Source organism: Rana temporaria, chromosome 3 (genome assembly GCF_905171775.1).
Source record: "Rana temporaria chromosome 3, aRanTem1.1, whole genome shotgun sequence".
Classification (NCBI taxonomy): Eukaryota; Metazoa; Chordata; class Amphibia; order Anura; family Ranidae; genus Rana; species Rana temporaria.
The window spans coordinates 28,895,932-28,922,912 of record NC_053491.1 but is presented as its reverse complement, the minus strand read 5'-3'; the positions used below and the strand labels follow the sequence as shown (position 1 = coordinate 28,922,912).

The window sequence follows — 26,981 nt, the reverse complement described above, 5'->3', positions numbered from 1 at the left end:
GGATACATTACGCCGCGGCGCAGGTACCTGAATCTGGCCCATGTTCTCTATCTAAGTCCGTCAGATATATTTCGGATGGAAAAAGTCTGATTGGGCATACACACGATCGGAATATCCGATGAAAAGCTCTTTCCATCGGAAATTCCGACCATGTGTACAGGGCAATTGTAGTCACTGCTCCAGATGGGTATATGAAACAATCCGTGTCTTCTCAGAAAAGCCCAGGTGCCGGCAATGCACAAAGCAAAGTAGAAAAGAATGTTTGGACAGCCGCACTCTGAAAAAAACTCTTGGTTGCCTTTTATTGGTAAAAACTTTTTAAACACCACACATCAAAGCAGAAAATTGGGGCTGCAGCTGACGCGTTTCACACTATTAGTTAGTGCTTAGTCATAGCTGTGACTGAGTGCGGCTGTCCAAACATTCTTTTCTACTTTGCATGTGTACAGGGCATTACAGTCAATGTGGGCAATTAGGTTTGAGGAATTTAGAGGGGAGTGATGGTTAATAATCAGAATATACAAAGGGGTTATATGAAGAAAGAAGGCTGAATGTTGAGAATACAGAATAATATGGGCTTTGTGGGGGAAATTGTTACAATTCTTTTCCTAGAACCTTGGAGCTAAAATGCTACCCAGTGGGTCATTGATTTATAGGAAAAGTCACTTTTATTGCAGAATTCTTTAACCTTCAATATTAATTTCCCGGCAATTCTAACTGTGACACGTAAATTGAAAAAAAATATTAGGAATTAGACTGGAAACAATTTTACCGAATTACCGTTCACAAAGAAGAATAGGAAGGCCTTTATAAATTGTGCAAACATCATGTCACAGTGATATGCCATTATTTTTTTTTATAAAAGCACAGAGTGTTCCCGGTTAACAGGACATTGTTTGACAAGGAAAAGCCTATTGATCTCCTTCCAGTTTACTGTTAGTAGCTCAGAAGTTATAAGGAGAAGTTATATAATTTTTTTACTGAAGAAAACTGTTTGAGGAAAAACTGGGATTTTAAGGTGCCAAGTCCTTCTGTCAGAATGATTTACCAATGCATTAAAAAATGTTTTAAATATTAATTTATATTACAAATTCATTAACTACCTCTATCCCTCTGTATAGCCAAATGATTGTGGGCCGGGTCTCCTCTCGTTCTGGGATGACGTCCCCCCCAGTCTCACCTCACTTGCGTGCCAGCGGGGGGGGGGGGCAACCCTGATCTCGGTAAAGAACCGATGATGCGGCTCTTTACCCATGTGTGTCCAATCACAGGCGATCACATGTAAACACGGAAGTGCCATTTATCGGCTCCCCACTGACAGAGTGTGAGGTGAGGAGAGAACCGATTAGTGGCATCTCCACACAGGGGAGACCTGTACAGATAATCAGGGCAATAATCATATGTTTTTAACACATACTGTAGACAGGTTAATTGGTTTTCTGCAAGCTGGTCGGTAAGTAGGTTTGGTTTTTCCCTGGGCATTCCCCAGGTTTTTGTTACAATAATCATATGTGCAGCATCAACAGTGCCCATCGGTGATGACAATCTGTGCCCATCACTGATGCCAATATGTGCCCATCGGTGATGCCAATCTGTGCCCATCAGTGAGGTCAATCTGTGCCCATCAGAAATGCCAGTCAGTGCTACCTTTCAGTGCCTCCTATCCATTCAGTGCCCATCAGTGCCAATCATTGCCATCATTGCCACCTATCAATGCCGGCTATCAGTGCTCATCAGTGCTGCATATTATTGCCTCCTCATCAGTGCCCTTCAGTGCCATCTCTGCAGTGCTCATCAGTACAGCCCAGCAGTGCCCATCAGTAAAGGGGAAAAAAATACTTATTTACAACATTTTCTGTAAGAAACAAGGTAAATTTTTTGTTTCAAATATTTTGGTCTTTTTTAGTTTTTTTAAGCAAAAAATAAAAAAAACATCAGTAATTAAACACCACTGAAAGAGGAGCAGCGGTGGCTCAACGCGATTGGCACTGCGCTGACAAGCAATTCACGTCTGCAGCTAGGGGTTCGGATCCCGGTCTCGGCTACATGTGAATTGAGTTTGGTGGTCTCAGCCCGGCTCCCGGTGGGTGTGATATGCGAGGTAAGCCTGCGCTTAGTACGCCCTCCCACAAAAACCACCACACTTACACGCACTCTAAAATTGGGTAAACATGCACGCACTTTGACTGCGCGGTCTCTAAAAAAAAGAGGCGAAGGACTAACGGGGCCGGTTGAGCGGGCTAGATCCTCTCACTCCCTTATAGGGAGTCTCTCTGCCCCGTTGGGCTTCAAAGCGGAGCAGGTAGGGCGGGCTGTGTGGGAGGACCCCCTCATGCCACCCGGGGCATGGAGAAAGGTGGCACCGAAACACCGAAAGAAAGCTCCATTTGTGTGATTTTTTTTTTATAAATGTATATGGTATTGCATGACCCTACAATTGTCATTCTTATGCCCTGTACACGAGACCGTTTTTCCCGTTGGAATAAACTCTGAAGGTTTTTACGACGGAATTCTGCTCAAGCTGTCTTGCATACACACGGTCACACCAAATTCCGACCATCAAGAACGTAGTTCCCTAAAACCATGAAATAATTCAGCAAACTATATTCCGTATTGCAACCCCCAAATGAGAGACAACTCCCCTAAATACAAATATACACCGTTCTAGCATATGTGTAGCATCTCAAAGAGTTCAATATCACACATTCCAAAAAAGTAGGGGGAGGGATGTCTCGTCCCGATGTGTTTTGCACTAAAGGCTTCCTCAGAGGTTTGTGCAGTTGAGTACGGTTGCTGAAAAAAAAGAAAATGCGTATAATAATACATGATTGAATATATAGCGCAATCTTTCAATGAAGCTACAAAAATTACAAAAAGCATTGAAAAACAATGTCCACCAATCAGGGGTACAATCAAGGATGGTAATGATCTCTCAAACCATAATTAAGAAGGTAGGTGGTGCAGAATGAAAACATAGGCCCGGATTCACAGACAGCAGCGCACATTTATGCCGCCGTAGCGTATCTCCTGTACGCTACGCCGACGCAGCACAGAGAGGCAAGCACTGAATTCACAAAGCCAGTGCTCCCAAAACTGCTCTGGGTTTCCTAGGCGTAAGCCGGCGTAGGTGGAAGTGGGCGTGAGCCATGCAAATGAGGCGTGACCCCATGCAAATGATGGGCCGAGCGCCAGACAGATACGTATAACGAACGGCGCATGCGCCGTCCCATGGACGCATCCCAGTGCACATGCTCAGAATCACGTCGGAACTACTCCCTAAGATACGTCGGATCACTGGCTACGGCGTGAACGTAACCTACGTCCTACTCATATTCACGTCCTACGTAAAATACGTTGGCTTGTGTTCCCTGGTGCAGCCCTTTGCATGGATGCTGCTGAGTTACACCTCCTTTATGGGGCATAACTTTACAACGTACGTATAACTTAGGCGCACTTGCGTCGGGCGCACGTACGTTTGTGAATCGCCGTATCTCCCTCATTTGCATATTTGAATGGAAAATCAATGGGAGCCAAATGCGTCCAGCGTAAATATGCGCCCACTCTACGCTGGCGTAGGCGTGTTACGTTGGTGGGATGAAGCCTGTTTTTAGGCGTATCTTAGTATGTGGGTCCGGCGCACAGATACGACGGCGCATATTTGCACTTACGCGGCGTATCTGGAGATACGTCGGCGCAAGTGCTTTGTGAATCCGGGATATAGTATGGGAGCGTTGAACAAGAGAGACTATAATTGGATTTTAAAAAAAAATTATATTTGCTTCAGCATTAAAAGGTAGTTGACGATACTTTGTCAAGGATAAGTTACTTAAAGCACAGATGCACAGTACAAAAAAAAAATGTTTTAGAAGTTTGGTCCTTCGCTCCCTGTGCAAGTTTTTTGCGTCTAATTAAGTTCCCCTCGTCTTCTGTTCTGCTTTCTAGGGACTTTACTTTAGATTGCGGGTTGTGGAGGGTAGCTGTGTGGTTGCAGATTGCATTGTCCGTCACGTTGACCCAGTGTTCCACTGAAGTGTTTTGGTCACAGAACTTGTCTAATGCCGCGTACACACGATCGGACACTCCGACAACAAAACCGTGGATTTTATTTTGACTAAATGTTGGCTCAAACTTGTGTTGCATACACACACGGTCACACAATTGTTAAAGGAAATTCAGAGCGCCAAGAACGCGGTGACGTACAACACTTACGACGAGCCGAGAAAAATGAAGTTCAATAGGCAGTGCGGCTCTTCTGCTTGATTCCGAGCATGCATGGATTTTTGTGCGTCGGAATGCATACACGCGATCGAAAGTACTTTTGTTGTCGAAAAAGTTGAGAACCAGCTCTCAAACATTTGTTGTCGGAAATTCCGACAGCAAATGTCCGATGGAGCCTACACACAGTCGGAATATCCGACCAAAAGCTCACATCGAACATTTGTTGTTGGAAATTCCGATCGTGTGTACATGGCAGAGGTCTTGCTGGATCAGGCTGATGGAGTTGTTCAGTATTGGAGGTAAGGGCTGAATGAGGTCCCAAGTTGACAGTCATCACTTTGGATAACTTTGCCTGTTCCAGGAACTCTGATTTGCCATGTTGTAAGTCCGGTTCTGACCCTTTCTGGAAGCTCTTGTAGTCTCCCGTGCAATGCAAGACAGTTGTGTTTTTCCCCCTGGTCTTCACCAGATAATAGGAAAGAGCTGTCTCTAGAGTGGTAGAAAGAGGTGGTTGTCCACACCATTGATATTAAGCAGATATTGGGGTAGATTCAGATAGAATTTACGCCGGCGTATCCATAGATACGCCGCGTAAATTCAAATCTGCGCCGGCGTATCTACTTTCTGTATTCAGAAAGCTAGATACGCCGACATTAGCCTAAGATACGACTGGCATAAGTCTCTTACGCCGTCGTATCTTAGGGTGCATTCTCATGCTGACCGCTAGGTGGCGCTCCCGTAGTTTTCAGAGTAGAGTATGCAAATTTCCTACTTTCGCCGATTCACAAACGTACGTGCGCCCGGCGGTAGTTTTATACGTCGTTTGCGTAAGTCGTTTTCGTCGTAACGTTGCTCCTGCTATTAGGAGGCGCAGCCAATGTTAAGTATGGACGTCGTTCCCGTGTCGAAATTTGAACATTTTACGTCGTAACTCGTCCGTGAATGGGGCTGGACGCCATTTACGTTCACGTCAAAACCAATGACGTCCTTGCAACGGGAAATTTTAGGGACGGCGCATGCGCAGTACGTTTGGTGCGGGAACGCGCCTAATTTAAATGATCCACGCCCCCTACCCAGATCATTTGAATTAGGCGGGCTTGCGCTGGGGAATTTATGCTACGCCGCCGCAACTTTACAGGCAAGTGCTTTGTGAATCAAGCACTTGCCCGTAAAACTTGCGGCCGCGTGACGTAAATGTCATACGTTACGCCGCTGCAGATTTGCCCGATTCTACGTGAATCTGGGCCAGTCTTGCTAACAGCAGCAGAGCTCCTTGATCATATGTGACCAGTCTGGTTGCCACCTTGGACCGCCATCCCCCCTTCCCCCATGTATGTCGCCTTAAATATTTTTCTGATTACTGTAACATTTAAACTTTTATTCATGTTTTTGCATCTCAAAACATTTTCCAAATAGTCTTAAAGCGGGGGTTCACCCTTAGAGGGCACTTTTCCCCCTTAGATTCCTGCTCGTTTTTACTAGGGGAATCGGCTATTTATTTTAAAATATGTGCAGTACTTACCCGTTTACGAGATGCATCCTCTCCGTCGCTTCCGGGTATGGGCTTCGGGAATGGGCGTTCCTTCTTGATTGACAGTCTTCCGAGAGGCTTTCCGACGGTCGCATCAATCGCGTCACGATTTTCCGAAAGAAGACGAACGTCAGGGGGGGAAAGGCAGTATAGAGCCGCACCGACGTTCGGCTTCTTTCGGCTACGAGTGACGCGATGGATGCGACCGTCGGAAGCCTCTCGGAAGGCTGTCAATCAAGAAGGAACACCCGCTCCCGAAGACCCATACCCGGAAGCGACGGAAGAAGATGCAGCTCGAAAACGGGTAAGTACTGCTCATATTTTAATACAAATAGCCGATTCCCCTAGACCGAACGAGCAGGAAGCTAAGGGGAGAATTTTTTTTTTTTTACAAATGGGTGAACTCCCGCTTTAAGGCCCCGTACACACGACCAGTTTCCTCGGCAGAATTCAGCTTCCGACCGAGTTTCTGGCTGAATTCTGCCGAGAAACCCGGCCGTGTGTACACTTGCGGCCGAGGAAGCCGACGAGGAGCTCGACGAGGAAATAGAGAACATGTTCTCTATTTCCTCGTTGTTCTATGGGAGCTCTCTGCCCGCCGAGCTCCTCGGCGGCTTCAGGGCTGAACTGGCTGAGGAACTCGATGTGTTTGGCACGTCGAGTTCCTCGGCCGTGTGTACGGGGCCTTAGAGGCGTATTTATGAAGGTCATTATTTCTGATTGACTTTTTTTTTTCATGGCAAAGCTTTGCTTGCATGTATTTACACTAATTAAAAGAAAAGTAAAAATAATCAGGCAAAATCATGTGTTGACTTGATTATGAGTGGTTTTTAGTGAGTCGGACATTCCATACAAACCAACGGATTTTCCGATAGGATTTTTTTCCGTTGGAAAAATAGAGAACATGTTCTCTATCTAAGTCTGTCAGATATATTTTGGATGCTTTAATTTGTAGCTAAACATTGTGGACACAAGACACTCTATAGAGACAAAGGGCATTTCAGCTACCCAAAATATACCCTGTACACATTTTAAACAGAACAGCAGCATACACTATTGATATTACCAATGTATTATGTACTCAATTATGCAATTCCAATTCCAATGTTACTATTGTCCTTTATGTTTGACTAGTGAGATGCTTTGATCTGCTGCCATCGGTGCTTTAAAACTTAACTCCAGTAACTCCAGTCAAAAAGTGAAACTGTTACTAAACCCAGGAACCTGCATTCACTATATATGGTCTCCCACAGTACACAGAACATGGAAATGCAATTATTTTAGTAAATAAAAATGGCTAAATACCTTTTCTCATCAGCAGTATATAGCAGTCTTTTGACTTCTATCAGTGTCTGGTTAAAGCTTGTAGGAGGGATTTTCTTTCTACTCTGGCTGTCCTATGAGACTGCAGGACCCCTGACCCTCTGTCAGGACAGTGCTGATTCATCACATGCACCCTCTCAAAAAAAAAAAAAAAATATATATATATATATATATATATATATATATATATATATATATAGAAAGACACACCAAACTGAGCATGTGCAGAGTGCCCCCAATACGGAGAGGATCAGAGAAGACAACCTTTTTACACAATACAGAGAAATAACCCCTTAGGTTCCACAGTGAGTATAACAAGCATGCTTTACTGCATATACATTCTGTTGTGGGTTTAGTAACAATTTAATTAAACAAGCTGAAGTTAGAAGTGGATTGGCTACCATACAAAGCTGCACTAGATTTTGCACTCTCCAGTTTTAGAAAATGAACCCCATTGTTTGAGCATGACAGCTGGGCATTTAGGCTTTTTAGAAAACAAGGTAGCTAATGGCAGCTAACACATTTTTGGTGCCCCTGGACGACGTGAATTATCACGAAACGCATAGGGCAGAGCGACGCGCTGACGTCACCTTGTGATGTTTCGTCGTCATTCACTGGAAGGACGGGTCTGTCTGGATGTTTGTTTTTTCGGATGCTGTAAGTGCAATCTTTTTTAGCTTAAAGGAGTTGTAAGGAAATGTATTTATTTTTTTAAATAACAAACATGTTATACTTACCTCCACTGTGCAGTTAGTTTTGCACAGAGTGGCCCCGAACGCCCTCTTCTGGGGTCCCTCGGTGGCTGTCGTGGCTCCTCCCCGCAAAAACTACAAACAGATATGCTCGCATGGTGTGTAGCTGTTGCGGGCGTGCTCCTGTGATACAGCGGCGGGCATAGCCACCGCTGTATCAATTGGCCCCGCCCCCCAGCGTGCCACGTCATTGGATGTGATTGACAGCAGCGCCAGCCAATGGCTGCGCTGCTCTCAATCCATCCACTGCAGCCAATCAACGGCCGGGCTTCGACTCGAGGAGGATGACAGGGGCGACAGCGGGACTATTGAAGGGTCAGGAAAGTAAAACGGGGGCTCGGGGGGGCATCATCTGATTTTTTTTCACCTTAATGCATAGAATGCATTAAGGTGAAAACAAATTTACCTTTACAACCCCTTTAATAAAATGATTGAAGGTTTTACACTATATGGAGCCTTTATCTTATATGAAAATTACCCATACACTTTGGGTTTGAGTGGAGTCAATGGCTATGAGCTTACCGGACGCTGGATGCATTACTTGATTTTGGGTTAAAAGATTAAGAGCTGTTACGGGGATGCTTTGACCCTCTGTAACGGAGGGTCATCAGTATCTGATAATATTTTCTTTTATGGTGGTGGAACTCACTCGCGGAATTGGTGGATGGGTCATAAGAATAAGCCCTTAGTTATCAACACTGGTGGACTCTATATATTTTTATGGACTGCTGAGCTACGATTATGCTGAGTCTTTAGTGCGATTCTATTTTTTATATTAACACATTTTTTTCACTCTTAATTTCCTTTAAAGTGGTTGTAAACCCACTCATGCAACTAGCACCTACAGGTAAGCCTAGATTAAGGCCCCATACACACGAGAGGATTTATCCGCGGATACGGTCCAGCGGACCGTATCCGCGGATAAATCCTCTCGAGGATTTGCGCGGATTTCCATGCGATGGAGTGTACTCACCATCGAATCGAAATCCGCGCCGAAATCCTCTGGCGATGACGTGTCGCGCCGTCGCCGCGATTATGACGCGGCGACGTGCGCGACGCTGTCATATAAGGAATTCCACGCATGCGTCGAATCATTACGACGCATGCGGGGGATCCCTTCGGACGGATGGACCCGGTGAGTCTGTACAGACCAGCGGATCCATCCGTTGGGATGGATTCCAGCGGATAGATTTGATAGCATGTCATCAAATATTTATCCGCTGGAAATCCATCCCAGGGGATAAATATCCGCGGAAACAGATCCGCTGGAGTGTACACACCATAGGATCTATCCGCTGAAACCCATTCGCTGGGATTTTTCAGCGGATGGATTCTATCGTGTGTATGGGGCCTTAGGCTTACCTGTAGGTGTAAGAAATATCTCCTTAATCTACAGGGTTAAGGAGATATTTTCACAGAAACGTGCACCGCTGTTTACGGCGCATGCGCAGCGTATACAACTGCGCAGCCGCACGGGAGTGACGTCATCGCCACTCCGGCCAATCACAGCGCCAGAGTGGCGAAAACAGGGAAGAAGCTCCAGGGGACTGAGGCGGACTTCGGGGGCTTCGATCTCAGGTAAGTGACACATAATAAGCTAGTATGCTGTGCATACTAGCTCATTATGACTTTCTCTTGCAGGTGTATTTAACAAAAAACGAAAAACCGAGGGTTTACTTCCTCTTTAAGAATACACCAAATCATTTGTAAAATATTTTTTCTACTACAGTTTGGCTGAAGATGTTATATTCTAATCAAATTTACACAAATGTATATTCTGGGCACAATTTAAGCAGAAGGCAGTCAACCTCCTAATACAGTTCGGTGTGGTTAGAAACCTTATACAGTTCCGTGGTCATAAAAGTGGAAATCGGCAACAGTTGCAAACCGTCTTTGAAGGTTTAAAATGATGAAAATAAAAATTAAAGTCACAGCATTCAATTAGATGCTTTTATACTCAATTTTACGACGGAAACAGAAAAGCGAAAATCCAAACATGCAGGTGCCGGGTGGAAGTTGGTGCTGAAAAGCCGATGAATTTTCAGCTGAAATGAAATGAAAAAAGACAAAACCCAGATGTTTGGTTGGATATAATCTGTTACTCCATCCATTTCTCATCATCCTCTGTGGAGATTTGTTCACAGCAGGGTTCGAAACCACTAGCTGAGCAAAGATAATTTAGAAAAAGTTGTCTGTGACCTTTCAGAAGACTGTTCATGCAGAACATACACAGTGCAATTAAAGGATGTGTATAGAAGGAACGAGAAAGGAAAACAGTAGTCATGACAGGCATGTGATGGATGTGGATTTAACTCCTTAAACACTTAGGCCCCATACACACGATAGAATTTATCCGCGAATACAGTCCAGCGGACCGTTTCCGCGGATAAATTCTCTCGTGGATTTCGGCGGATTTTCATGCGATGGTGTGTACACACCATCGCATTGAAATCCGCGCCGAAATCCTCTTGCGATGACGTGTCGCGCCGTCTCCGCGATTATGACGCGGCGACGTGGGCGACGCTGTCATATAAGGAATTCCACGCATGCGTCAAATCATTACGACGCATGCGGGGGATCCTTTCGGACGGATGGATTCGGTGAGTCTGTACAGACCAGCGGATCCATCCGTGGGATCCGATTCCAGCGGATAGATATTCTGTGCATGTCGACAAATATTTATCAGCTGGAATTCGGAAATATCCGCGGATAAATATCCGCCGGAGTGTACACACCATAGAATCTATCCGCTGAAACCCATTCGATGGGATTTATCTGCGGATAGATTCTATGGTGTGTATGGGGCCTTAGGGCCAGATTCACAGAAGAAGTACGCCGGCGTATCTACTGATACACCGGCGTACTTACAAATTTGCCTCAAACCAAGATACGACGGCTTCTGGCTTCGATCCGACAGGTGTACGGCTGTCGTAGGTGCAATACTTTGGTGCCCGCTGGGTGGAGTTCGCATTGTTTTCCGCGTCGGGTATGCTAATGAGCTTTTTCCGTCGATCCACAAAGGTACGCGCGGCTGTCGCATTCTGTTACGTCGTTGCTAGTCGGCTTTTCCCGGCGTATAGTTAAAGCTGCTATTTTGTGGCGTATAGATAGACTTGCCATGTTAAAGTATGGCCGTCGTTCCCGCGTCTAATTCTAAAAAAGTCGTCCATGAATAGGAAAAAACTCACGTCGAAGTTCAAAAAATGACGTCGGTGCAACGTCATTTCGCGCAAAGCACGGCGGGAAATTTCAAAACGGAGCATGCGCAGTTCAATCGGCGCGGGGACGCGCTTCATTTAAATGAATCACGCCCCCTACCCGCCCAATTTGAAATACGCGCCGAGAGATACACTACGCCGCCGTAACTTACGGCGCAAAATCTTCCTGTATTCGACGTAGAGCCAGGTAAGATACGGCGGCATAGCGTATCTCTGATACGCTGTGCCAGGGCAATTCTATGTGAATCTGGCCCTTAAAGCCCAACTCCAGATTGGACTTATCAATGCGTTGAAACTGTTTATGTTGGTGCCAGGATCTTAGAGCTGGATGTTTTGGTGCAGGCCGAACCTTTTACTATATAGGCTTTCGGTTGCAAATGTAGTGTTTAAAATTAATTTGGGGGTCAGATAAGAATAGTATTTGGCTTAGAATTTAAAGCCCCTACTCCACTATTTTTTTTTATCATTTCCTTTCCTATGTACCATCAGTACTCACCTACTTCATGCACAAACGTTGCACTCTATGACCTTCCCTGGTTTCAGCCACCACTTCTAGTCTGGGTTGAATGAGCATTATTCAACTCACTTCCTGTAAGCCCAGGTCATCAAAAACATGCCCTCTGTGGGCACTTCATCATTGTCAGGGGAGAATTATGTACCATTATGTGGTGCTGTTCCACAGGGCCTTCTAAATGCATGGGCACTGCTCAAGGGCCCCAAATGCATGGGGGCCCCATGATAATTTTGCATTTCATCATATTTGTCAACTCTCCTGGATTTCCTGGGACAGTCACAGGGCCAAATCCTCAAAAACGTAGCCTAACTTAATTTTTCCCATTTAAGTTACACTGGCGGGAAATTTCTACCTAAGTGCCCGATCCACAAAGCACTTACCTAGAAATTTCACGCAGTGTAACCTAAATTCTCCCGGCGCAAGGCGGTCCTGTTATCCAGGGGGCGATGACAATTTAAATGAGGCGCGCTCTCGCGCCGGCGGTACTGCGCATGCTCGTGACGTCATTTTCCCGACGGGCAGCGCGCAAAATTACGTTACGCCGGGCTTTGTGGATTGCGACGGGACAATAAAGTTGCGTCGGGTAAAAAAAAGTTACGCGCCAAAAAAAAAAAAAAAAAAAAAAAAAATTGCGGCGATCGAAAAAAAGGTCTGTTTTTACAAGGTGTAAAAAGTTTACACCTTGTAAAAGCAGCCCTAATTTTACGTATGCAAACGTAAACTTACGCAGAAAAAAGCTGAAAAGCTGAAAAGCTTTGTGGATCTCCGTAAGTCCTCATTTGCATACACAAAGCGGCATTTCAATGCAAAATGCCCCTAGCGGCGGATGCGGTACTGCATCCTAAGATCTGACAGTGTAAGTCTCTTACAGATGTCAGATCTTCTGCCTATCTTTGGAAAACTGCTTCTGAGGATCAGTTCCAAAGATAGGCACAGGGATACGCAGGCTGAACAGCAGTTCCGCCTGCGTATCCCTTTTGAGGATTTGGCCCACAGTTTTTACTAAGCTGTCCGTGGATGTCCGTGTCCCAGGCAGCGTCCCGGAACCTGTACTGTACTGTGCCATCCTGATTCCAGTATTGTGCCCCCCTGACCCACCCCCTGTACTGAGCCGTTCCGTTCCATGCCTGGGCAAATTATTTTTATTATTATACAGGATTTATATAGCGCCAACAGTTTATGCAGAACTTTACAATATTAAAAGGGAGACAATACAGTTATAATACAATAGAATACAAGACGATTAAGAGGGCCCTGCTCAGAAGAGCTTACAATCTAATAGGGTGGGGCAGGTGGTACAAAAGGTTGTAACTGTGGGGAATAATGTGATGGAAGTGGTAAAAGATTAGTTGGAGACGTGATAGGTTTCTCTCAAGAGATGAGTTTTCAGGGATCGCCTGAAGGTTGCAAGAGTAGGGGATTGCCAGACAGGTTGAGGTAGTGAGTTCCAGAAGATGGGAGAGGCCTGGAGATGAGCATGGGAGGAGGAGACAAGAGAGCTTGACAGTAGGAGGTTTTGAGAAGAGCAGAGAGGACGGTTTGGGTGATATTTGGAGACAAGAATTATGTACCATTATGTGGTGCCATCTAAATGCATGGTCACAGCCCAAGGGCCCCAAATGCATGGGAGCCCCATGATAATCCTGTATAACATCATATTTCTCAACTGTCCTGGATTTCCTGGGACAGTCACAGTTTTTACTAAACTGTTCCTGGATGTCCATGTCCCAAGCAGCGTCCCGGAACCTGTACTGTACTGTGCCATCCTGATCCCAGTATTGTCCCCTCCTGACCCACACCCTGTACTGAGCCCTTCATCCTCCCCCTCTGTACTGTGCCCTTTGTGTTGATTAATCTTTGATTTATGGCATGTTTTCCCATTGTTTAACCCGTTATACGTTTGTACTTTGATGTTAAATACCGGGGGTTAGGGCAGCAGCCCTGGTATTTTTTTAAATGGCAGCTGGTCTGCTTTAAGATAAAAGTGGTCTCCATGGTGGGTTTGCCGCAAGATCACTTTTATCAGCGGTGGGAGAAGTGCCCCCCCGCCGCGTTCTGGTGATCTCTGACACTTACCAGAGCCATTGGTAGCGGCGGAGATGATCCGATCCTTTCTTCTCTGAGGCACTGTGTTGAGTGACGGAATGATGGCCCCCACTCGACTCAGTGACGTTGGATGATGGCAGTGACGTCAAACATCACTTCCACCCAACGGCCTTAAAAGGACATTCTTTTTTTAATTGAAAAAAAAAGACAGGTTTTACAGCAATAGATTCCAAATGCAAATTCCACATAAGAATCAACTCCGGACCTTTAACCTGCTTAATTGATGAAGAAATAACGAAGGAGTAGCCCACACCTGGCCATGAAACGTCTTGATTCAATTGTCCAATTATGTTTGACCGCTTGAAAAAGGGGGTATGGCTATTCTTAATGGCTGTAATTCCTAAACCCTTCCTCTGATTTGGATGCATGTGCAATTAAACCTGAGAGTGTGCACTTTCAGCCCATATCCATTATCAGTGGCGGCTGGTGCTCAACATTTTTGGGGGGGCGCAAAAAAAACATCAATCGCAGCCTCACTGTGCCATAAAACGTGTCATGCCATCAGACGCAGCCACTGTGCTATCAAAAGCAGCCACTGTGCCATCAAACGCAGCCACTGTGCCCAACATTTGTCACCACTGCTCTGTGCCCAGCAATTGTCACCACTGTGCCAAGCAATTGTCACCACTGCACTGTGCCCAGCAATTGTCACAACTGTGCCCAGCAATTGTCACCACTGTGCCCAACATTTGTCACCACTGTGCCCAGCATTTGTCACCACTGTGCCCAGCAATTGTCACCACTGTGCCCAGCAATTTTCACCACTGTGCCCAGCAGATGTCACCACTGCACTGTGCCCATCAATTGTTACCACTGTGCCCATCAATTGTCACCACTGTGCCCAGCATTTGTCACCACTGTGCCCAGCATTTGTCACCACTGTGCCCAGCAATTGCCACCACTGTGCCCATCAATTGTCACCACTGCACTGTGCCCATCAATTGTCACCACTGTGCCCATCAATTGTCACCACTGTGCCCAGCAATTGTCACCACTGTGCCCAGCAATTGCCGCCAGATTGCTTCCCCATCCCCCAGCACTTACCTTTCTCGGGTCAGCCACGCTCCCTCAAAGTCTTCTCCCAAGTTCCGCCCTTGATGTCGCTTCAGCCAATCAGGTTACCAGTAACCAGACCCGGTGAACCTGATTGGCTGAGACGAGGGAATGCACACCCCCTGCGTCCCCTGGTTAACTATTTGGAAGCCGATTAGAGCCAACAGGCTGTAATCAGAAAGCCTATCAGAGCCACTGGCTCTGATAGGCACTTCCAAACACCAACAAACTGTTGTTATTCAGATGGCCGGTGCTCACTAGGGGGCCGGCCATCTGAATAGTGGGCGGTAGCGGCGACAATACATAGAGGTTCATGCATTGCATGAATCTCTATGTATTGTACACCTGACGGCGCAGGGGAGAGAGGGGGCGGCGCTCCTGCGCCCACTATGGACGCACTGCCGCTGTCCATTATATAACTTATAGCTTGAATATGTTTTGGTAAATACCTGGAAAAAAAATAAATAAATTGTGCCTGTGTCTAAATATATATGGACCTAACTGTATGTGTGCTGAATATATAGTTAGTTTACTTTATCTATGTAAATCAAACAGAGTGGATAAACACCTGTGCTATAAATTATAGGATCAGTTTGCTTTGTCCTAGTTGGCATAAATGGAACTCACTTTAGCTGTTGTATTATGTATGTTACAATAAAAATTAGGGCTGTTACAGATCAATAATTTTCTGTTCGATTTATCGTTTTTTTTTTAATCGATTAATAGACTAATTTCGATTAATTATAACGCACATACAGATCCAACTACTTTTAGCTCATCCCCTTGCAGGCCGATTCCCAGTGCAGCTACTAACCACTGGAAAAATGGATAGCAGGATACAAAAAACACACACAGGCAGCGCTCAATGGGAATAGCATTAAAACTTTTATAGTCTTCAAGTAGGTAACAAAATAAATATTGCACTGGAGATAAAATCGATGTAGCTACATAAACTGTAAAAATGGTGCGAGTAATACCAAACGGTAGCAAAAGCAGTCATAAAAACATGTAGCTAAGTATTATACTGGTATAAAAATGTGTACAACGATACCACTGCTGAATTCAGATGAGGAGGGGTTAACATCAGTCCGTCTGCATGTAGATGTCCCGTGAAGGGAACTATCACAACTCCCAGTGGATGGTTGTAGAATCCCAAATATATAAAGAAGGAGAAGGGTTCATATGTTCCTGAAAATGGGGAATGGCCACATCCCTGGTAGTTTAAACAAGAAAGAAAACGATTACCCCCAGACGGGACTTTTAAGGCCAGACTCCAATGTATATATAAAATTTAATTTATTAGATATTTGCACCAAGATGGGTAAACACTTGTTTACAGAATAATTCTGGATGTAGGATTACAGAAATCTTCTGGAACAGTCAAAAAATATGTATAATAAAAATAAAAAACATATAAGAAATAGTAATAAAGTGACACCTGGGGCACACATCCCATGTGTGGACCCAGGAGAAATAAGAAACAACAAGAAAATACTAAAATAAAACCTTGTGAAAACACAATACAATTAGATTAAAAAACACTCTGTAGAGAGCAGTGGAGAAATGCCCGACGCGTTTCTGGTCTATTGATGGAGCAACAGACCTTCATCAGGGGCCACAGGAGTGTATGGTTACAAGCTTTTTTTCTCTCTAAAAATAAAACACACATCATTATATTATGTCATATCATCAGGTGTATATGGATCCATTTTTTAGTAGTTGTTGTTAGAGATGCCTCTACTATGGTGTATATGATCAACATACCGTTTGTGGTGAACAAAGGTTTGAAAAATGACCCTCAACTTTTCGGTTTAGGATATCCCCAGAGCCGACTTATGGGGTTTCATGAGTAAGAAAAGAGAAAGGGGAGGGATGGCTCCAACTGATCCCAAACACACGGTGCCCTATTGAAATTTGAGGATATAGGAAACAGAGAAAGAAAAGAAAGGAAAAAAATATATATAAAAAAATATAAGAAAAAAAGGAAAAAAGAGAAAAAAAAGGTTGTAGAATCCCAGGTTGATAGAAGAAAGTGATAGAGGGAAGTGATAGAGGGAAGTGTAACAGCCCCCTTGCGTGTGGCAGATAGTAAGGTCCCGCCGGCATGCAGATATGAAGGCACAGCAAAGGAGCCCTTCAGATGGACACGACAAGCCCCGCCGGTGTCCGTGACGTTACTGGGTCTCCGACGGAACTCCCTGAATGCTCAGAAGCCGGCGGAGAGGTGAGTACCAATCAAAATAATTTTGATCGATCAAAAAAATTAAAGATTAATTGATTAATTAAAAGTTAATTTGCACAGCCCTAATAAAGAAATGCATATTGATCTTGGATGATCTTAACCAGTCTAGTAGAAGCTAGGGACTTAAGCCTGGTACACACCAGTAGTTTTTTTTGTTCAACCTAGTGGGCTGAACGAAAAAAAAAAAAAAAAATGGAAGGCTCCACTGGGAGGAGCCATTGTACTAACTATTCAATGTTCCCAGAAAGCAAAAATAACTTGCCACACATTTGTGGCAGTGTTAAATTGTAAGTTTTATTAACTTGCTTCACATTTTCACTGGCAAATTGTACACTGGCAGAGCACTTGAAGCACAAGTTCTAGTTGACACGTTTCCAATTTGTAACAAATCCAGAACAACATTCATCCCGTATAGATTATTTTCATGTGCAGCGACGTCACTTCCGGTTCCGACTTTCAGAGCAAAGCTTAAACCGCACGCGGCAGCGCCATCTTTGCTCTTTCCCGGAAATGACCGCCAGAATACACGGCAATCACCGCAGAACTGCATCTCCTCATGGGGGTACATATTCATTATATAAGCGCATTGGCTACAGTATGTCAGCACCCCAGATGATGTCTTCTGAGACGAAACGTGTCGGTCTGCGCTGCTGAGGCCACTGCTTTTTATCTCTTCTTATTCACTAAAATGTGAATGCAACCTCTCTTTTTTACAATAAATATTTTGTATCTCTCCCTTCTTCTTCTTCTTTTAACTATATTACCCTGGAGTATTTACTCATCTGGTCTTCCGGCTAATAATGAGTCCTATTTGATGTCCACCATCTGAATTTATCAATTACCGGGAGAGTCTATCTGCAGAGGCAACCTTTCTTGGGTGTATTACACCATGAAGCCAGATTGACTCATTAGGTGTATACCTATTTGAGTTCAATCTCTCCTGTAAGCCTTCAATTTATCTGGTGGTGGATCTACTATCAATAAGTTCCCTGGCACATCCTTTTGTTTTCAATATACACAGATGCTCAAATTCATCTTTATTAGAATCACTCTTTTGGACACTTTCACTACCATATTGTTTGTTTTGATGAAACACCTTCATTGACTGTTACATCCTTTTATGCCATTCTTATGTCATGTTTTTTGGTATTGGTGGTTTACACTAATATCTCTTTGTATATTAACTTTTAAGTTAAGAATTTAGTTCACCACACTTGTGCATCTATATTTATGCATCTCTGTTAATTCAGAGATTTTCCACTAAGCACTGCACATATACCCCTTTTCACATTCCGCAACTGATCTCTTGCTGTGCTGGCTGTTACTTTATTATTTTCTTAAGGAGACAGCGTGGTATATTTCCTCTGTATTTTTACATTCGTAACAAATTGCATGGACAGTCTCTAGCAATAGCAAAGTAGCAGTGGTGAGTCTACAGCAAGAGCTCTGCAAGTCTACAGCATGAAGATTCAACCACAGTGATCCCTGTGGTGGGATGACTTTTGCAAAACATAAGTGAACCAGAACTTGCAGCAGATTTGCAGAATGTTTGCAAAGAAAGTTGATCTGGAAGTCATGTAATGTGGACTCGCTGCAATTGCGCAACAAACTTGTAAATCCTGGCAAGTCTAGCAATAGCTTAGCAAGGGGTGCTACAAAAGAAGGTTACTAGGAGAACCCAAATTGGAAGGAGGTGAAAGAATAGTTAGTTATGAGGTTTGGTATTGGTAATAAATCATATGCCTCTAAATTTAGGACAATGCATTATGTTTTCTTACAGAGCTTTTATGTATTTCTAAGGCCTTATAAGATCCTTCGGGTTTGCAATTATTAGTGCAGGGCATATCATCAGGGCTGGTGTAAGGATTTTTGACACCCTAGACGAAACCTAATTTTGCCGCCCTCCTGACTCCCCTTTGCCCTGCCCATGTATACCCCACATTTTTAATGAAGCGCCCATCAAATGGAGACTCACCAGTGCCCATCAAATGCAGCCTCACCAGTGCCCATCAAATGCAGCGTCGCCAGCGCCCATCAAATGCAGCCTCACCAGTGCCCATCAAATACAGCCTCTCCAGCGCCCATCAAATACAGCCTCACCAGCGCCCATCAAATGCAGCCTCACCAGCACCCATCAAATGCAGCCTCACCAGCGCCCATCAATGCAGCCTCACCAGCACTCATTAAATTCAGCCTCACCAGCACCCATCAAATGCAGCCTTACCAGCACTTGCTCTCTATTAATGAAAGAGTATAGGGTTTAAGTAAGGTGCATGCGGTCACGATGTAAAGCGATGCGCAAACTGTTAGCGCTGTATAAATCCTGTATAATAATAATCCTGTATAACATGATGATTTCGATTGTTGTGTGGTACTTAAGAATATGGAGTGTTCCTAGCCTGTGGAAAGACTCATGCCCCGTACACATGACTGGTTTTCCCATCGGTAAAAACTCAGATTAGAGCTTTTGGCCGGGATTAAACGTATTTTTCTCGCCTCGTCGAAGTGTTGTACGTCACCGCGTTCTTAAGAGAACTTTTGTGTGACCGTGTGTATGCACGGCAGGCTTGAGAGGGATTCCGTCGGGAAAACTGTTGTTTTTTTTTTTCCGATGGGAAAACCGTTCGTCTGTACGGGGCAATAGTCCAAAAGCTTGCTGAATGGACACTTATTATTATTATTTATAGCGCGCACCCCTAAAGTTGCCCGAAATTCCTGTGGAAAAAAATTTTTTTGTACTTACAGTTTTGGTGTCTTGTGCGGCGTCCATCGGCGGCCTCGTCGGGTCCGGCGTCCGTCTGCGGCTTCGGGTTTCCTCTTCGTCGGGTCCGGCGTCCTTCTGCGGCGTCCTCCCCGCTCGTTTCCCGCGCCGAGTTTGAATACTGCGCCGTATATACAGAGCGCAGTACACTCGTGTATGGTCGGGCAGGCTCGGTTACTCTCGCGCTGACGTCCTGTACGTCCAGGACGTCAGCGCGAGAGAAGCCGAGACTGCCCGACTATACACGAGTGTACTGCGCTCGGTATATGTCGGCGCAGTATTCAAACTCGGCGCGGGAAAGCGGGTATCGGCGTATATCGCGCACCCACGATTTTGCCCTGATTTTCAGGGCAAAAAAGTGCGCAGTATACGCCGATAAATACGGTAATTAGCCTTGGGAATGTTGTTGCCCTTGCACAAATCTTTATGACGCGCTGACTGCAGATAGGACATTTTCAACATTCAAATTGCTAACACTTATGTTATTTTTAGTATTGAACATGGTATAGTACATTAGTACATTAAACATAAATTGCACATTCCTTTCAAAGTATGCTTGCCATTCCTCTAAAATGTTCTGAACTGGCTACAGCAATAAAATGCAAGTATATGCCTGCAATGTTTCCTGCGGTTCCCTGGGAGAGCTTTCACATCTTCCTTGCTGGGTCGGAGGTTGGCCTTTTTCAAGTAGCCTTCTGCACTGTACTATTTAATAGTACCCAGGGCTTTTTTTCAGCGGGAACGCGGGGGAAGGCAATTCCGGCACCTCCTGAACTGACTGTATGACTGGCAAGGGGTGCTGTGGTGTGCTGTAGGGTATTGATGTTCACTATGGGGGATCTCTTCTAACTGGAGGGGACCAATTTTTGCAGGGGGATCTACGTTTGCTGAGGAGCTCTATTGTTGCTGGTGGGGGGCCTATTGTTGTTGGGGGTGGGTCTTATGTTGCTGCAGGGGGTCCTATGTTGCTGCAAGATATCTACTGTTTAAGGAGGGGTCTATTGTTGATGGCAGCCAGAGAGTCTATTAATGCTGGCTGTGCGGAGATTTGTTAATGCTGCGGGGAGTTTATTGCTGCTGGGGGGGTAATTTTGTTGTCGGTGGTCCATTGTTAGAGGGATCTATTGTTACTGGCTGCAGGGAATCTATTTTACTGATTTTCTTGATATCATTACCAAATTCCATACAAATTTCTTAGCACCACAAAATGATACTTGGTTCTGTATTGTCTAAAAGGGGCGATACTGGGAGGTGGGTATAGGATGGAACCAAGAGAAGGTGCTCGGAGGTGGGTAGGGGCAAGGAAGAGGGGTGACTCAGAAAGGGGGAGTTCCTGCACCTATTATCTGAGAAAAAAAGCCCGGATAGTACCTATGAATATCATAATAGTCAGGAAGTAGAGAAGTTGGTAGTGTTGAAATAAGTGTTCCAGCTCTTTACTTTGTGGGTTAGTTTCAAAATTTGCAATAGGCAACTGGGCATTTGCCCTAAAAAATAAGCTGTAGAAGACATCTAAATTAGGGTGACCACATTTCCAAACTACCATTCAGGGACACCCTTCCCAAAAATCAGCTTGTGCTGTAACAAATCAAAGCACAGTGATTGGACTCAAGAGGCGGGATTTATGATTTCACCAGTCACAAGCAGGGTTGTGCTCCTCCAGGCATTCCCGGCCAGGACAAGTACTGTCAGTGAATAAAGCATTGATGTGGTGGCCTTTTTTGGGGGCATCAGATTGGCCCGGGGGGGGTTGCTGTGTCAGTTTCATTCCGGGACACTGTATTGTCCTGGAATGAAGGTGCCCGAGACAGACCTGCAAAATCCGGGACTGTCCCAGGCAATCAGGGACACATGGTCACCCTAATCTAAATGTATGCACAAGGCTCCACAAGGTACCTGGATTTTATTGCGGTAGCCAATACAGGACTTTAGAAGTGAAAGGTGTACTTCAATTTCAGCATTGCATGGCCTCTGAATTATAAGAGATTACTTTGTGATGTCATGGTGTTTCTGGAATTTCAGGATTTTTTGTCCTTTATCATCAAGCCTAAAAACGTGTAATAGTCATCCTTTACTTTAGTGCAGTCCAAAAAATATATAAATGTTAACATATTTCTAATTCTCCTGAGCCACTAGACATATCTTTTTAGCTATCTGTAATGCCGCGTACACACGATCGGAATTTCCGATGAAAAAAGTCAGACTGACTTTTTCCATCGGATATTCCGATCGTGTGTAGCAGAGTTTTTCATCGGAAATTCTGATGAATTCAATCGGAGTTTAGATATAGAACATATTTTTCTCTAATGGAATTCCGATGTGATTTGGCCGGGCAAAAGTCTGATCGTGTGTACGCGGCATAAGGGATGATTCTTCCCAATGACCACAAGTGTGAGGAGCATTCTTCCCACTGATCATCACTCAAATGTATACTATTATTATTATTATTATTATTATTATTTTTTTTTTATGGTTGAACTGGATGGACGTGTGTCTTTTTTCAACCTGACTAAGTATGTAACTACCGTATTTATCGCGGTATAACGCGCTCCCGCGTATACCGCGCCCCCCCAAAGTGACCCCCAATCCTGTGGAAAAAAAAGTTATTTTTGTACTTACAGTTTTGGTGTCTTGCGCGGCGTCCATCGGCGGCCTCGTCGGGTCCGGCGTCCTTCTGCGGCTTCGGGTGTCCTTCTGCGGCGGGTCCGGTGTCCTCTTCGGCGGGTCCGGTGTTCTCTTCGGCGGGTCCGGTGTCCTCTTCGGCGGGTCCGGTGTCTTCTTCGGCGGGTCCGGCATCCTTCTGCGGCGTCCTCGCGGCATCCTCGCGTCCTCCCCGCTCGTTTCCCGCACCGAGTTTTGAATACTGCGCCAGTATATACCGAGCACAGTACACTCGGGCAGGCTCGGCAACTGTCGCGCTCACGTCCTGTATGTTCAGGACGTGACCGCGGAAGAAGCCGAGACTGGCCGACTATACCCGAGTGTACTGCGCTCGGTATATGTCGGCGCAGTATTCAAAACTCGGCGGGGGAAAGCGGGTATTGGCGTATATCGCGCACCCACGATTTTGCCCTGATTTTCAGGGCAAAAAAGTGCACTATATACGCCGATAAATATGGTATATGAGCTTTGTGTGTGTGTGTATATATACTGTATAAATATATATATATATATATATACAGTACAGACCAAAAGTTTGGACACACCTTCTCATTCAAAGAGTTTTCTTTATTTTCATGACTATGAAAATTGTAGATTCACACTGAAGGCATCAAAACTATGAATGAACACACGTGGAATTATACATAACAAAATAGTGTGAAACAACTGAAAATATATTTCATATTCTAGGTTCTTCCACCTTTTGCAGCAGACACATCTCTAGAACTGGTAAGAGGAGACTGTGTGAATCAGGCCTTCATGGTAGAATATCTGCTAGGAAACCACTGCTAAAGAAAGGCAACAAGCAGAAGAGACTTGTTTGGGCTAAAGAACACAAGGAATGGACATTAGACCAGTGGAAATCTGTGCTTTGGTCTGATGAGTCCAAACTTGAGATCTTTGGTTCCAACCCCCGTGTCTTTGTGCGACGCAGAAAAGGTGAACGGATGGACTCTACATGCCTGGTTCCCACCATGAAGCATGGAGGAGGAGGTGTGATGGTGTGGGGGTGCTTTGCTGGTGACACTGTTGGGGATTTATTGGGGATTTATTCAAAATTGAAGGCATACTGAACCAGCATCTTGCAGCGGCATGCTATTCCACCCGGTTTGCGTTTAGTTGGACCATCATTTATTTTTCAACAGGACAATGACCCCAAACACACCTCCAGGCTGTGTAAGGGCTATCTGACCAAGAAGGAGAGTGATGGGGTGCTGCGCCAGGTGACTACCTCTTGAAGCTCATCAAGAGAATGCCAAGAGTGTGCCAAGCAGTAATCAAAGCAAAAGGTGGCTACTTTGAAGAACCTAGAATATGAAATATATTTTCAGTTGTTTCACACTTTTTTGTTATGTATAATTCCACATGTGTTACTTCATAGTTTTGATGCCTTCAGTGTGAATCTACAATTTTCATAGTCATGAAAATAAAGAAAACTCTTTGAATGAGAAGGTGTCCAAACTTTTGGTCTGTACTGTATATATATATATATATAGTATTTGTTAGCAGGGGTTTCCTGAGACTATAAAGTTATTTGTAGGGTTCTTCTGTGTTGAAAAGGTTGAGAAAGTCTGCAATAGACATTCATAGAAGCTGTTACTACATGAAACACGATCTATGAATGGAGTGGTGGACCTACCAATCACCCACCCATCCTCCATTTACAGACTGTTTCACTCACGGAAGCTACTAATGACTTTTATGAATGGAGCAACTGGGCAGAAAGGCAGGCATAGTCAGGCTCTCTTGATGAATGCCTGTCATAGCCCTTTTGGGCCAGATTCACAAAAGAGATACGCTGTCGTATCTCTGTTTCTAACTATGCGGCTGATTCATAGAATCAGTTACGCATAGCTAGTCCTAAGATCCGACAGGTGTAATGGACTTACACTATCGGATCTTAGGATGCAGTACCGCGGCCGCCGCTGGGGGCATTTCTCGTCGAAATCCAGCGTCGGGTATGCAAATTAGCACTTACGGAGATCCACAAAGCTTTTTCCCTTCGTAAAGTCGCCGCAAGTGTTAGTTTGCCGTCGCAAAGATAGGGCTACTTTTACAAAGTGTAAAGTTAGTACACCATGTAAAAGTATACCTGTCTTTCCCGAGTCGCTTTCCAATTTTTTTTTTTTCCGCCACATCTCTTTTTTACCCGTCGCGATTCACAAAAACTCGGCGCAACGTAACTTCGCGCAAAGCACGTCGGGGAAAATAGCATCGGGAGCATGCGCAGTATGTCTGGCGCGGGAGCACGCCTAATTTAAATGGGACTCGCCCCATTTGAATTGGCCCACCTTGCGCCGGACTGATTTAGGATACACCGCCGCAAATTTCCAGGTAAGTGCTTTGTGGATCGGGCACTAACTTGGGCAATTTGCGGCGGTGTAACTTAAATCAGAAAAGTTACGTTGCGCCTGCTGGCTGTGAATCTGGCCCTTTGTTCTTTTACCCCTAGCCGCACCGGAATATTACTTTGCCAGGGTGGGGGAGGCATTTGTAAGGTCTGCTATTTTTGCTCTGGGTGCGAGGCTCCTTTTTCGACCGGTCGGGTAATCAAAACAAACACTAGAATTGAGTGTAGCAAGATTACAAATTTATTTTCCGGAACTTAGCTGGTTTTATTTGTGAAATGAGATGGGATGCATCTCGTCGTGGGCCAGCCAATCAGGTTACAGTTCCTTACAAGTATATATTTATACAAAGTCTGCCCAAAGATAACATATAAGTAAAATATCTAAAATACAAAATTTGCCTGGAGATATTACTCATCAACAAATAAAAATATCTCCTGACCACCGTCTCTCATTATTTCTATAAATGTATATAAAACTGTTAATAAGCTTGTTAATAAAACTTCAAATGTCTGTAAAATATTAGCCAATCTTTCACACTTTTCTGTAGAATATTAGCGAACAATCCTCTTTGTAAAGAATGTTTCACACATTCTGCAGAACAGCAGCTGACCGCAAGCTTTAAGTTTCCTGTAATATAAGCAGTATGCCTTTGTTTCATAAGCGAGAAAATAATTTGTAATATAAAAGTTTAAGAAGAATTTAAAATGATTGAGTCTAATAGAAAAATAAAGGCCAATACCCCCTTGTTTCTATATCAGACCAGACCACCCAGAACGAAGGGGTAACCCCACTTTCCTATCAGCATTAGTAGAGGAAGATCTCAGCAAAAGGAGGAGACAGCAGCACAGGAGACACATCTCAATGAAATAAGTAATGTCCCTTGTGCTGATTTTTTAATTTTTTTTCACCTTAACCACTTCAGCCCTGGAAGAAAAAAAATTGGCTGCCCAATGACTAGGCCATGTTTTGCGATTCGGCACTGCGTTGCTTTAAGTGACAATTGCGCGGTCGTGCGACGTTGCACCTAAACAAAATTGAGGTCCTTTTTTCCCCACAAATAGAGCTTTCTTTTGGTGGTATTTGATCATTTGAGCGCCAATTTTGAAAAAAAGCAATATTTTTAACTTTTTGCTACAATAAATATCCACCCAAAAATATATATATACCTTATTTTCTGGCATATAAGACGACTTTTTGGATGCAAAAAAATGCATCCAAAGTTGGGGGTAGTCTTATACGCTGGGTACGGTCTCCGTGCAGCTGCGATCGTTCATGATTTCAAAGCCGCGCCGTCTTCTCAGCGTGTCCTGTGATTGGCGGAACACAAAACTTCCCAGCAGCGCCTCTGTTCTGTGTTCCGCCTATCACGGATGCCTTCTCATCCTCGGACGAGATGAGAAGGCATCCGTGATTGGTGGAACACAGAACAGAGGCGCTACTGGGAAAATTTGTGTTCTGCCAATCACAGGACACGCTGAGAAGACGGCGCGCGGCTTTGAAATCATGGACGCTCGCAGCAGACGGAGACTGTCACCGGCCTGCAAAACGTGAGTGATGGCACAGTGGGGGGGAAAGTGGGGGCAAGTGATGGCACTGTGTGGGCAAGTGATGGCACTGTGGGGGCAAGTAATGTGATGGCACTGTGGGGGCATGTAATGTGATGGCACGGTGGGGGCATGTAATGTGATGGCACGGTGGGGGCATGTAATGTGATGGCACTGTGGGGGCAAGTAATGGCACAGTGGGGGCATGTAATGGCACAGTGAGGGCATGTAATGGCACAGTGGGGGCATGTAATGGCACAGTGGGGGCATGTAATGGCATAGTGAGGCTTGAAAAAAGCCTGTTTCTGTCAGCGGTTGTTTCTGTCAGTGGTTGTTCTGGCTACCCCTCAGCTTCCAGACAGACTAGTAGGAAGGGGGTAGTCTTATACGGCGAGTATATCCCAAAACCCAAATTTTTCCTGGAAAATTAGGGGGTCGTCTTATACGCCGAGTCGTCTTATACGCCGGAAAATACAGTATATAAAACAAAATTATTTTTCAGTTTAGGCCAATATGTATTCTTCTACATATTTTTGTTAAAAAATTGCAAAAGCGTATATTGATTGGTTTGCGCAAAAGTTATAGCATCTACAAAATAGGGGATAGTTTTATGGCATTTTTTAAATTAATTTTCTTTATTAGAAATGCCGGAGATCTGCGATTTTTATCGTGACTGCGACATTATGGCGGACACATCGGACACTTTT

The 26,981-nt window shown here is 44.6% G+C and overlaps 1 protein-coding gene across 2 annotated transcripts in view; it reads left to right on the top strand.

Annotated features, from left to right (window-relative positions):
- Window positions 1–26,981, top strand: part of ST8SIA2 (ST8 alpha-N-acetyl-neuraminide alpha-2,8-sialyltransferase 2) — a 510,945-nt gene that overhangs the window by 253,621 nt on the left and 230,343 nt on the right. The gene's annotated exons all lie outside the window — the stretch shown is intronic.